Raw genomic sequence first — 13226 nt, 5'->3', positions numbered from 1 at the left:
AGGGAGGGGAGGATATTGAGAAAGGCCCCAGTTCCTCTTTGACTTCACTTGGGAATCTCAAATGAGTGAAGAGGCTGAGGGGAGGGGAGGGGAGGGGGGGATCTAATAGCAGGCACTTGGCCTTCCTAAAGTAGCGGTGTTGCCACAGCGGAATGGGGCCCAGAGTTGCCAGCTCTTCCAGTTTTCCAAGAGAAGCTGAAAATCCAAACTTGCACGCTAGATTTTTAACTACTGGCAGCTAATTATTTTAATTGTAAACACAGTGAGCGACATAAAACACACCTGCAGGCCATATTTGATTGTATCTGATTGGTATCTGATTGGTTTCTTTGAAATCAATAGAGGAAGAAACAAATTATTTTATCCTTGAGTCCTGGGTATTGTTCAGATATCAGGAGAGTGTGGAAGTGGTGTCCCCTACACACTGAGAAAATTTATTGTGAACATAAGAAAAATAAATAAATAAACGTGCCCCCCCTGCTGTGTTACTTTTCCAAGTATAATTGCATTTTAATAATCTGGGGCTAATTTTGAAGGTAATAATTGTTTGATTCTCACTTTGGGTTTGTGTTGATTATTTTAGAAAATGTGTTGAAGCATATTTTATTTTCCAGTCTTGTACCACTTCAATGAAAATTCGTTACCAAAAGAGCTTTCTGAACTGAAAAGGAAGAAATCAAAAATACACAACTGTATGTAAATAAAGTAAACAGGCATGCTAAATAAATAAATTCTTTGTACATGAGGTATCTGGTCCATACTGATGAAATACAAATAAGGGAATATTTCAGCCTTAGAAATAGAACAAAAAACTATGGAAAGAATAAGTAAATGAAATGATACTATGTCAAGGATCATTTGGGACAGCTATGGTGTAGGAGAGAAAGCATTAGAATCATAAGATCTGGTTTAAGTCCAGACTCTGCCCTTCTGGATAAGTTACTTAACTTCTGGATGATAAGATTACATATTCCTGCCCTGTTGGAGTCATTCCTTTGGCCAGTAAAAAGAGCAGAATCGAGTACATTTATACGTAGGTGAAGCTTCAAGAGCTTGTGAAAGCTTTTCTGTGCTTTTCTTTCCTTTTGATACAGTGATCAGCAACATTCCAGGTGGTGGATACTCTGTCACCAGAGTTCTATCATGAAAACAATGATGCAGAAGAGGGTCTCAGAGTAACCCACCATGGACTTGAATATGAGCAAGAAATAAACCTTTATTGTCTTAAGCCATTGAAATAGGGTGGGCTACTTGTTACTGCAGCACATTGTACCCCATCTCCACCCCAGTCTGTAAACAGAATCCTTATCTTTAAAGGAAATTTAAAAATATCTACCTTAGAGCATAGTGATGCATGTTACCTCACCCAGCAATGAGTACCCTGAATTACTCATTTTTCTAAGTATACCACACACCTCGTGTCCTCTACTCCCCATTATATATTTTACATATAATTATATGTTGATATTTTTGTTATATTGTGTTTCCTGAAGACAGGAATCCTGTCTTTTCATCTATAGATCTCAAATAACAACAACAAAAATCAAGCCATTTCAAGTTGGGCTTTTGCACCCAAAGCAAAATACATCATTCAAGGCACCATAAGAAAGACGTCCCAAGCTCATCTTTCTGCTGCAGAAAGAGACGGCATTTGGTGGGGGCCGGAAAGAGTCCAAACGCTGAACCACCCAACCGCAGTGCAGAACTGCAGCCCAGCTTGAAGGGCCAGATGCAAAGGGGAGACCAAAATGAAAGCTATCAACAGGATAAAAGAACACACAGGCAGGAAAACAGCAGGAGGGCTGCAGAGAGAGAGAGAGAGAGGCAGGCACAGGGAAACAGACCAAGAACATGAAATGTGCTATCACTGATTTGCATGTTGGACTGGGCCGATACACACCATTTTTGGAGTTGAAAATGAGAAAGCATGTTTTTTAATGAACAAGAGAAGAGAGTATGCCGGCAGATTCACGGTAACCTGGGAACGGGGCCAATCTCTTCCAGCCAAAATTAAATCCCCACAAAAAGAGGGGGTGGGTATGTGAATAAAGACCCATTTTATTTATTTCTTTTTAATTTTATTTTTTATTTTTGGCTGCGTTGGGTGTTCATTGCTACGCGCAGGCTTTCTCTAGTTGCGGCAAGCAGGGGCTACTCTTTGTTGTGGGGCACGGGCTTCTCACTGCAGTGGCTTCTCTTGTTGTGGAGCACTGGCTCTAGGCGCAGGGGGCGTGGGCTCAGTAGTTGTGGCTCGCGGGCTCTAGAGCACGTGGGCTTCTGTAGTTGCAGCGCCCGGGCTTAGTAGTTGTGGCGCACAAGCTTTGTTGCTCCACGGCATGCATGTAGGATTTCCCTGGGCCAGGGATCGAACCCGTGTCCCCTGAATTGGCAGGTGGATTCTTAAACACTGCGCCACCAGGGAAGTCCTAAAGACCCATTTTAAACAAAGAGAAGAAAAGGCATTTGGAGTTGAGAGATACCGTGTGTCCTAAGGCAGGCTCGTTGAATCTTTAACCATAATAAACACACATAAGGAGAATAAATGCTTCTTAACGTACGTATATGGTTCAGCGGCTGGAAGCCCAAGAATAAAAGGCAGAAGGAGTAGAAAACAGGGCATTTTTGCCATCCCAGGTCACTGATGTTGTCACTCATTTATTCCATGTACATTTAGCAAGCCCCAAGCCCCTGGCGTTCATGACGCAACTTGGACCACGGGATGATGTCACCCTCCCTACCTCATTCGTTGTGCCTTTTCTTCCCCAGCACCTCACTAAGGGTTCATAAATGCTTTCCTTCCACTCTGTACCCCTCTGCCTTGGGCAAGCGCCCAACCCCCTGTGTTCCTGACCCAGCCTGAACCACAACCCCCAACATGCCCCCCAAGATAGAGGATCAGAAGTATGTCAGAGCATTTGTGTTGATTTCTTTTAGAAGTGATAATATAGGGTCTTTTTAAACTACTTATCTTTTAGAGTTCCCTACTGAAATATTTATTAATGGAATGATATATTTGGAATTTGCTTCAAAATAATTTTGGATAATATTACATAGCAATTTTTAAAAACAAACAAACAAATGGATGAATTTCACGGACAATGTTGAGTCAAGAAACTACACCCCAAAAGAGTATGATTACCTTTAGAAGAAGATCAAAAACAGGCAAAACCAACCTTTTGAGAAACAAGTTAGAATAGTGGTTAGAATGCCTTGCAGGAGATGGGAATAAAGACACAGACCTACTGGAGAATGGACTTGAGGATATGGGGAGGGGGAAGGGTAAGCTGTGACAAAGTGAGAGAGTGGCATGGACATATATACACTACCAAACATAAAACAGATAGCTGGTGGGAAGCAGCCGCATAGCACAGGGAGATCAGCTCGGTGCTTTGTGACCACCTAGAGGGGTGGGATAGGGAGGGTGGGAGGGAGGGAGATGCAAGAGGGAAGAGATATGGGAACATATGTATATGTATAACTGATTCACTTTGTTATAAGGCAGAAACTAACACACCATTGTAAAGCAATTATACTCCAATAAAGATGTTAAAAAAAAAAAAGAATGCCTTGCAGGGAGTGATGGTGATAGAAATCAGAATAGTACCTACTTCTGGGTGGTGGGTATTGACTGGAAGGGGACAGGAGGGAACTTTCTGGGATGATTGAAATGTTCTACATCTTGTCTTGTTGATGGTACACAGGTGTAGATAATTGTCAAAACTCATCAAGTGCTCAAGATATGTGCTTTTCATTATATACTAATTATATTTCAATAAAAGTAGGTTTTAGTCTCTTGCTATCATAATAGTTATTTTTTAGCTTAAAGAACACTTACTCTGGCCATCGGTTTTCTTCATGACTAATGCTATGGACATTCTCTTTGTACATAAATCTCTGTGCAAGCGCACAGGCATTAATTTTCCTTACCAGTGAAGAAATGAATGAAAATAACTGTACTGTTATTTAGCTATGAGAATAATTCTCTCCTAGAGCCAGAGAAATTTAGAAAAACCCAGCAGGAGTTTGTCACTAACAAATCACCCAATTAGGGATCTTCATTCTGAATTACCACTTTTTCTTATGAGGTATGTCAATGATCCATACCACACAGGACCAATGAGTATAAAATGAATGTTCTCATTTGAGAGGCCAAAATGCACCATATGCAGTGAGCCAGAGAAAGCCCAAACCCAGCTGTCTAGGTGAAGCCAGGGACCTCTCTGCCCTTCACTGTCAGGCACTGGAGGGCATTAGGGTGGAGGTGACCCACACACACCCCTCACAAGTCTAAGGGTTCTTCATGAAGAAGTGAAGCTGTTCCCCAGGAATGAACTTGAGCCTTGGAAGCTAAGCACATTTTGAAAATAAACATTCAGTAACTCAATAGAGAGAAAAGAGGATCTTCCCAGTCCTAAGAATAATGTTGGGTCACCTAGAGGGTCACCTTAGTCAAGATTAGCCTGGCTCTGAGTAGCAGACTGAAGACCTAGAAGCTCCGGTCTCAGCCTGAATTTATTCCTTCCTCCCCTAGTGTTGTTTATAGTTTAAAAATACCTGGCAGTTGGGACTTCCCTGGTGGCGCAGTGATTGAGAATCTACTTACTAATGCAGGGGACACGGGTTCGAGCCCTGGTCCAGGAAGATCCCACATGCCGTGGAGCAACAGAGCCTGTGATCCACAACTACTGAGCCTGTGCTCTAGAGCTCATGAGCCACAACTACTGAGCCCGTGTGCCACAACTACTGAAGCCCGCATGCCCAGAGCCCGTACTCCACCACAAGAGAAGCCACCACAATGAGAAGCCTGTGCACCGCAACGAAGAGTAGCCCCCGCTCGCCGCAACTAAAGAAAGCCCACGCGCAGCAACGAATACCCAACACAACCAAAAATAAGTAAATAAATAAATAAATTTATTAAAAAAATATATCTGGCAGCTTTCACCTGATTGGCGTTTTCATCAGTCTACTGAATTAATTCAGTCTACTGAAGTTTGCTGGCATTCTGCAGCCATTTCACCTGCTGAGGATAATTCAGTAGAATTATAAAACTTGATTCACATTCTGTCTTGTGCTCCACAGATTATACATAGAGAGAGAGATTAAAGATTAGGGAGACGATTCAGGCAAGAAGGGAACAGGGTATTTACATAAACCCAAAATATCTCCCACAAAAGTACATATTAACTACAAAAGGAAAAACAGGAATTTAATGGTGGAAAAATCTGATGGACACCACCTTAACCAAATGATCGACATTCATAGCATCAATAATGAAATCAACCCACAATGTATGCCTCATAAGATACACTGAGAAGGACACAATATCACCTCTGGGATATTCTTGGCCAAAATGCATAATCTGAATCTAGTAACGAGGAAACGTCATAGAAACCCAAGTTATATAATGTCAAAGTCATGAAAGGCTGAGGAAATGTTCCAAATTAAAGGACCCCTGAGAGACATGAAAACTAAATGCAATGTATGATCCTGGATTAGAATAAAAATAGCTATAAACAACATTAATGGGATAATTGGCAATACTGGAATGTAGACCACAAATTGGAAAATAGTATTGGATCAATGTTAAATTTCCTGAATTTGACAACTATGTTGAGGTTACATAAGAAAATATTCTTGCTCTTGGATATTCCCATGGCAGTGTTTAAGGGACAGGAGGCCTTCAATTTACTCACAAATGGTTCAGAAAAAAAAGTGTGTGTACACATGTATGTATACACACACACACACACACACACACACACATATATATTGATAGAAAGGATGATAAACCAAATACGGAAACTGTTAATACATAATTGGTGAATCTGTGTGAATCTTTTTTCAAATAGGGTAAAAATGAGGGTGGAGATCTGAACAAGGCTCATCCCCTCTCTGGATCACTCTCATACCAGAAAAAGTCAGAAGAATTCTCAGTTGATCCCAATAGGAACAAATTGAACTGGTTTGGGGGTCTATGTGTCCAGCTAGAGGACCTAAAATGATTCAGATCACCTTCATTTTTTTCCCTTTGTTTCCATGGTTAATGTGCTCTCTCACATAACAATACCACTTTTTTCTTAGAAATGTCACATGCTTAAAATCTAGGCACAAGTAAAATAAAGTTGTAAACAATGCCAAATTTTGCTCCCTTCCTCATCAATAAGGAAAGATTGAATGTGCTGCTTCTCACCTTGTTCATTTCCCTTTTGCTTATAACAAGCACTCATCTACTAATATACATTTGCCTTTTTTTTTGGCTGTGTTGGGTCTTCATTGCTGCACACAGGCTCTCTAGTTGCGGTGAGCAGAGGCTACTCTTCGTTGCGGTGTGCGGGCTTCTCATTGCTGTGGCTTCTCTTGGTGCAGAGCACAGGCTGTGGGCACATGGGCTTCAGTAGTTGTGGTGTGCAGGTTCAGTAGTTTTGGTGCATGGGCTTAGTTCCTCCGCAGCATGTGGGATCTTCCTGGACTAGGGCTCTAAAACCCATGTCCTCTGCATTGGCAGGCGGATTCTCAACCACTGCACCACCAGGGAAGTCCCTGCTTAATGTTTTAAGATAATCTTTTCTGCATGTCCTTATAGTAATCCTATCATTGTGGGAGCAGTTTGTTCAATTTATAAACAAACTAGGATCTGTAGATATTATTTGTATTTCAATATGTACTGAGGGCTGTTTTACAATTTATAGCTCATGAATCTCCATATATTTACTGCTTGGTCTTCTGGTGACATTAAGTTACAGCTTGAATTAGGATGAGGGTAATAACTACTTACACAAAGATGCTTTAGTAATTTATTTCTTCATAAAGCACTTATCGAGGGACTTCCCTGGTGGCGCAGTGGTTAAAAATCTGCCTGCCAATGCAGGGGACACGGGTTCGATCACTGGTCCGGGAAGATCCCACATGCCGCGGAACAACTAAGCCCGTGCGCCACAACTACTGAGCCTGCGCTCTAGAGCCCACGAGCCACAACTGCTGAGCCCTCATGCCACAACTACTGAAGCCTGCACGCCTAGAGCCCATGCTGTGCAACAAGAGAAGCCACTGCAATAAGAAGCCCGCACACCACAACAAACAGTAGTCCCCACTCACCACAACTAGAGAAAGTCCACGTGCAGCAATGAAGACCCAATGCAGCCACAAATAAATTAATTAATTAATTTTTAAAAATCCTTTATCTAAAACAAAAAGCACTTATTGAAAGCCTTCAACATGTCAGGCACTCTGTCAGTTATTTGGAATGAGATAGTTGTATGAGTTAGACATGTCATCCAATCACGGATTGTTTACTTTTCTTATACTAAAAACAAAACAAAACAAAACAAAAAACCACCACAATGGCTGCAAGTTCAAATGAGAAACAACAATTGATGCCTCCTGATCACCACCTTTCAGCACCAGGTTCACAGAGATCTACTTATCATTCAGTTTGGGTTTCCATGTGAAGAGTGAGTTGGAAAGCCAGAAAAAAGTCCAACAGCCCCACAGCCAAGAACTAGACTAAATATATCAAATCCCAGCCTTGGACAATTCATGGTCAAGCTAACACAGTAGCTCCCAGCTCTCAGTTTCTAAATAATCTTCCCCAAACCAGGGCTCCTTGGAGAAATGGTTGATTTCAGGGCTGGGGATGGGAATTATCAGCCAGAAAACACAAAAATGATCAAAGACTAATTAGGACATGGCCAGAGGACACAAAAGCCAGATTGAAAGGGTTCCCAGTGGCCAAATGTGGGATAATTTAAGAATAATAAGAGGAAGAACTATAATTGATTATAATACATTGAATGATAATTTTGTAAAAAAGCATGAGTCCACAGTGATACTTAGAGTAAAAGGGGATAAAAAGATCTTTTTTCTTTTTTTTTGGCCACACTGCGTGGCTTGCAGGATCTTAGTTCCCCTACCAAGAAATGAACCTGGGCCATGGCAGTGAAAGCGTGGAGTCCTAAGTACTGGACTGCCAGGGAATTCCCTAAAAAGATCTTCTTTACAGAAGAATACTGGCTAATAAACATAGAAGAAATGATAGAACTGGAAAAGTACTCTCTTGAAATCCCCAGTGACCGATTCAGGAAAAAAAATCATTAATGGATTCTAAAACGATTATACAAAAGTTTGTTGGGGAATAAGAAATTAGCATGATGCTGAAGTATCATGCCATAAATTATATAGTGATTTCAACAAGAAAGGTACTTTTACAATGGAAAGACCTAGTGGTCACCACCTTAATCAAATGGTCAAACTTAGGATCATTCATAGTAGGGAGGCTTGGCATTTAGTGCGTCCTGAAATGCAGTATGAAAGACACAACATCACCATCACAAGTTTTTGCCAGAAATGTTTGCCAGAACATTTCAAATCAAACCTCTAGACAAACTTCCGGGATACAGGAAATAGAGAAGAGAGGAACAAGTCAATTCCCAGAGGAAGTAACCATACAAATCAAGACTGGGGGACATTTTACAAGACAATGTGTTTTTAAATTAACTACCCTTGTATTAGCACAAGAAAAACCAACCCAGCAGCCCCAGGGCCCAAGAATAAGTTAAGACACAGACAGGCAAGGAGTGATTTTCCCAGGCCCAGGTATGGCGCCCCAGGCCTGCGTGGCACAAACTTCCTGAGCAAACTCCCAAGGGGACTGGGAGTTCAAGGAGCTGGAGGGGCTTTTCCTTTGAGATGAGGGAAATGGAGCAAGGTGTGGGTCCAAAAAGGGCCCACTGTGAACATGAGGACACTGGATCCTGTCTGATGGCCTTGCCCGGCCATCCCACCAGTGGCTTACCTCCACAAGTAGGGCCCTTGATGGCACAGTAGATGACGCTCATATTAGATTCCTGGGACCAAGAAGAGGAATCCAGGCAGGAAGAAGGTGGTGCTGGAGACACCTGGAGATGGGCCGCCTCCAGGCCCACACCAGTCAGGATCAGCACTCTTACTTGTGATCTCATGAGGAGAAAATAAACCTGCCCTGGACCTGCTTAAAGCAGACACGGAATAAATGGAAGCTGTTCCTCTCCTGCTCCCCAGTCCCAAGAGCGGGAGCAGGAAGGAGGCCAGCACCACCTGGGGGCTCTTCTGCATCAAAGTGTGTTGAGGTTTCTCTCTAAGAAACAGCTAGCGTTTTAGGTTCGGGTCAGTTGATGTTCCCTGGAGGTCTCTGCCAGCTTGTTTCTCAATGTCTCTCCATAACAAACCTAGGCTTGGGGGTAGGCAGAAAAATCAAATAGAATGAGCATGTCATCTTTCTGGGGGGATATATGTTGTAAAGAACAGGGTAAATCAGTCAAGGACAAGGCGGAAAACAGGATGCAAAGGCTCATCCAATGACTTATCAGAGCTTACTGTGGCATCTTGGCATATTGTGGATGTGGGAGGGTGATTAAGAAAGCAGCTTGTGATTTGGGTTTTTTTTAGTTTTGTTGTTCTGCTGCTGTCAATCATCAAGAAGTGATGATAATTGTTTTTCCTCTCCCAGGAGAGTAGCCAGGTATCTCACAAACTAAAATCTGGATTTTTCTCTCCTTACGGGGGAAGTTAATAAGTGTTTTTCTTAAAAAAAAAAAAAAAAAAAGGAAAAAAAGAAAAAAAACCCTGCAAATCGGGAGTTTAGCATGAAAACAATAACTAAAAAATAGGCATTTGCTGTTAAAAGCATAAATTTGTTGAGGTCGTTAACTAGACTGGGGAGAGGATGCAATGCAGGCTTTGTGCTTTTCTGGTTGGGAGGGAAATCTAGAATGAAGATAATTGTTCCCCCAGGATTGGAAAGAGAAATGGTAGGGATGGGGACATGAGTCGTGCATATTCAGAGGGTCTGAGGTGGCAGGACTGCAGGTGAGTTTGTCCACTGGTCCTTGGGAGGACTGAGCCATAAGCCCTGCAGTGTGGCAATCTCTGGGGATGGCACAAGGTAATCTGTGTTTACGAAGTCCTCTGGATCTTTTTTTTTTTTTTTTTTTTTGCGGTACGCGGGCCTCTCACTGTCGTGGTCTCTCCCGTTGCGGAGCATAGGCTCCGGACATGCAGGCTCAGCGGCCATGGCTCACGGGCCTAGCCGCTCCATGGCATGTGGGATGTTCCCGGACCGGGGCACGAACCCGTGTCCCCTGCATCGGCAGGCGGACTCTCAACCACTGTGCCACCAGGGAAGCCCCCTCTGGATCATTTTTAACACGTTCAAGTTTGAGAAGAACTGGTCTATAGTATAATTCCATTGGGGGTTTAAAAAACTGTGAGCAAGGACCTGTATACATACTCATACATACATACGTATATTAAAAAATCATCAGCTAGAATTACAGCACATTGCATGCCCTGGCTGGTAAAAAAAAAAAAAAAAAAAAAAAGGGTATGGGCCCAGCATGATCAGCTTGTACCAAGCAGCGTTTACTCCTTGGAGATGCCCCCTGCTACATGTGGCCAGTGGAAGTAGGGAATGCTGAACAAAATCTGGGTAGAAGGAAGAAAGGGATTGGCTGTTTTGTAGGCACCCAACAGTAGCTGCCACATATGTTTATACTGCTCTTCACAGAGTTATTAATTTTAGATAGAATCTGTTGAGCTCTATCTGGTTGTGTTCACTGAGGATGTAATGTGTTACACCTCATTATACTCCATCATTCTCCCAATATAATTATAACACAAATTTTGGTTTTAAAAATTGTAGGGCTTCCCTGGTGGCGCAGTGGTTGAGAGTCCGCCTGCCGATCCAGGGGACATGGGTTCGTGCCCCGGTCCAGGAAGATCCCACATGCCGCAGAGCGGCTGGGTCCGTGAGCCATGGCCGCTGAGCCTGCGCGTCCGGAGCCTGGGCTCCGCAACGGGAGAGGCCACAACAGTGAGAGGCCCGCGTACAGCAAAAAAAAAAAAAAAAAAAAAAAAAATTGTAGTGTTTATTTATCATGACTATAAATATTGTTACTTGATAAGCCAAGGTGTGTTTTATGATTTATGACTACATTTTCTTACTCAACTTTTTGCTTTTCCTGTACTTCACAGTTGCCTGGATTTTTTTTTCTTTTGTAATTTGCTTTGTTTTGTATTACCCCTTATTATTTTTTTCCAAATTCTCCCACAGATCTGTGAAACAATATTTTTTCTGAACACTCAAACACTTCAAGTAATCTATTCATTCCTTTTTTTTTTTCCTGGCCATGCCATGCCTCATGTGGCATCTTAGTTCCCCAAGCACGGAATAAACCCGTTTTCCCTGCAGTGGAAGGACAGAGTCTTAGCCACTAGACTGCCAGGGAAGTCCCTATCAGTCCCTTTTTTGTTTGTTTGTTGTTTGTTTGTTTTTCACCTCTCTCTCCCACAATGCTTTGTCCTTCTATTCCAGTCTGGACTGGTTACTGTTGCCTTCTTCGGGCTTCCTTTCTCCTTCTCCTGTGCTGGATTTCCAATTTCCTAGATCTTCTGTACTATTTCTACATTACTTTCTCATTTTTCTGAAGCACACATATTCTCTTGTAACATGATGGTTAAATTATTTAGTCTTTGAATATCCAAAAATACATTTATATTACTTTTTTTATATTTCAAACTTATAGAATGGTTGTAAGAATAAGAATAGTACATGAAACCTGTTACCTTTTACCCACTTTCACCTATTATTAACATTTTGCTCCATTTTCTTTAGTATTTGCTTTTTCTTTCTCTCCCTCCTTCTCTCTCTCTCTCTCTCTCATGGGTGGGTGGGTGAATGGATGGATGGACAGAGATAGATGATCATTTTTTTCTGAAATATTTAAGAGTAATTTGCATACATTGTGGCCCTTTATCCATAAGTACTTCAGTGGGTACATTTCCTCAGAATATTCTCTTACATAATAACAATACTGTTATCTTTAGTAAATTTAATATTTTTTAAAATTTATTTATTTATTTATTTTTGGCTGTGTTGGGTCTTTGTTACTGTGCGCAGGCTTTCTCTAGTTGCGGCGAGCGGGGGCTACTCTTCGTTGCGGTGTTGCTGAAAAACGGGATAGACTAATAACCCACAGAGACGAAGAGAGAACTAGCATACATGACTGCACACGGCATAACTGTCTCCTGCATCTCTGGGACAACAGCACCGACGTCAAATTTTTCAAATGTGAAAAGTAGTGCCATTTACTATTTATAGATTAGCTCTGGAAAAATAATAAAAGAGCGAAATAGAACAAAATGTATAAAAGGGGCAGGGTGGGCACATGGCTGTTAGTGCAGGGCCGTTAGCGAGCATCCGTTAGCGGTCCCGCTCGGCCATTGGTTGGCATCGCAGAAGCCCCCTCCCCCTCCTCTGTGTAAAAGGAGCCGGAATTCTGACTGAAGGAAGATGGTTCTTTTGCACACTAGTCTGCCATCTTCCCAGTCTGCTAGCTTTCCCATTAAAGCCACTATTCCTTGCATCAACAACTCGTCTCCTGATTTATTGGCCTGTTGTGCAGCGAGCTGGACGAGCTTTGACTCGGTATCAAAGGAACCCTTAGTTTATGAGAAATGTTCTATTTCTCTTATTAAAAAAAAATGTAGACATCAGCTAAAAAATAATAAATCATGACTGTGTCAACCATGTATGTACTAGGTGTTCTTCAAAGTAATTAAAGCGATTCAAAATGGAAATATCCTAAATGTTCATTAATAAGAGACTGGTTCCATGAAGAAATCCATGCAGTGCAATATTATGTAGCTATTAAACATGACATTATAGATCATTTGTCGACTAGAACATGTGCATGGTATTCTGTTAACTGAAAAAGGAGTCTATGATAGAATATGCATATTACAGAATGTACATTCATTGTGTGTGAGTGTGTGTTTACCAAAGTATTAAAAGTGGTGAAATTCAGGCCTAGATACTTCTCTAGGCAAGATTTTTACTCAAAACATGTATTTCTAATTAGAAAGAAAAAAAACTTAAGAAAATTTAAAAGCCATTTTATATGATCAAGAGATTAAAAGTGGAAATAATGTAGACACCTCTTCTCAACTGCTTATAAAATAATCAGACATCTTGTTTATGGAAAATGAGAGAGCTGAGAAGGTACAAGAAAACTGCCCTGTCCCAGCACAGCAGTGGCTGTAAAGGGAACCTCCTTCTCAGGAATGGACACAATTTGGCTTCACATTTCTGCTACCTATACATTTGAGACTCATTATTTGCACTTTTGCAATCTAATGGACATCACTCCTTCCATAATTAACCAATTTGCTAGTAGTCACTGAAGAACAAATTG

The sequence above is a fragment of the Hyperoodon ampullatus genome (assembly GCF_949752795.1).
Source record: "Hyperoodon ampullatus genome assembly, chromosome: 10".
Lineage (NCBI taxonomy): Eukaryota > Metazoa > Chordata > Mammalia > Artiodactyla > Ziphiidae > Hyperoodon > Hyperoodon ampullatus.
Note: the sequence above shows the minus strand (reverse complement) of the source record.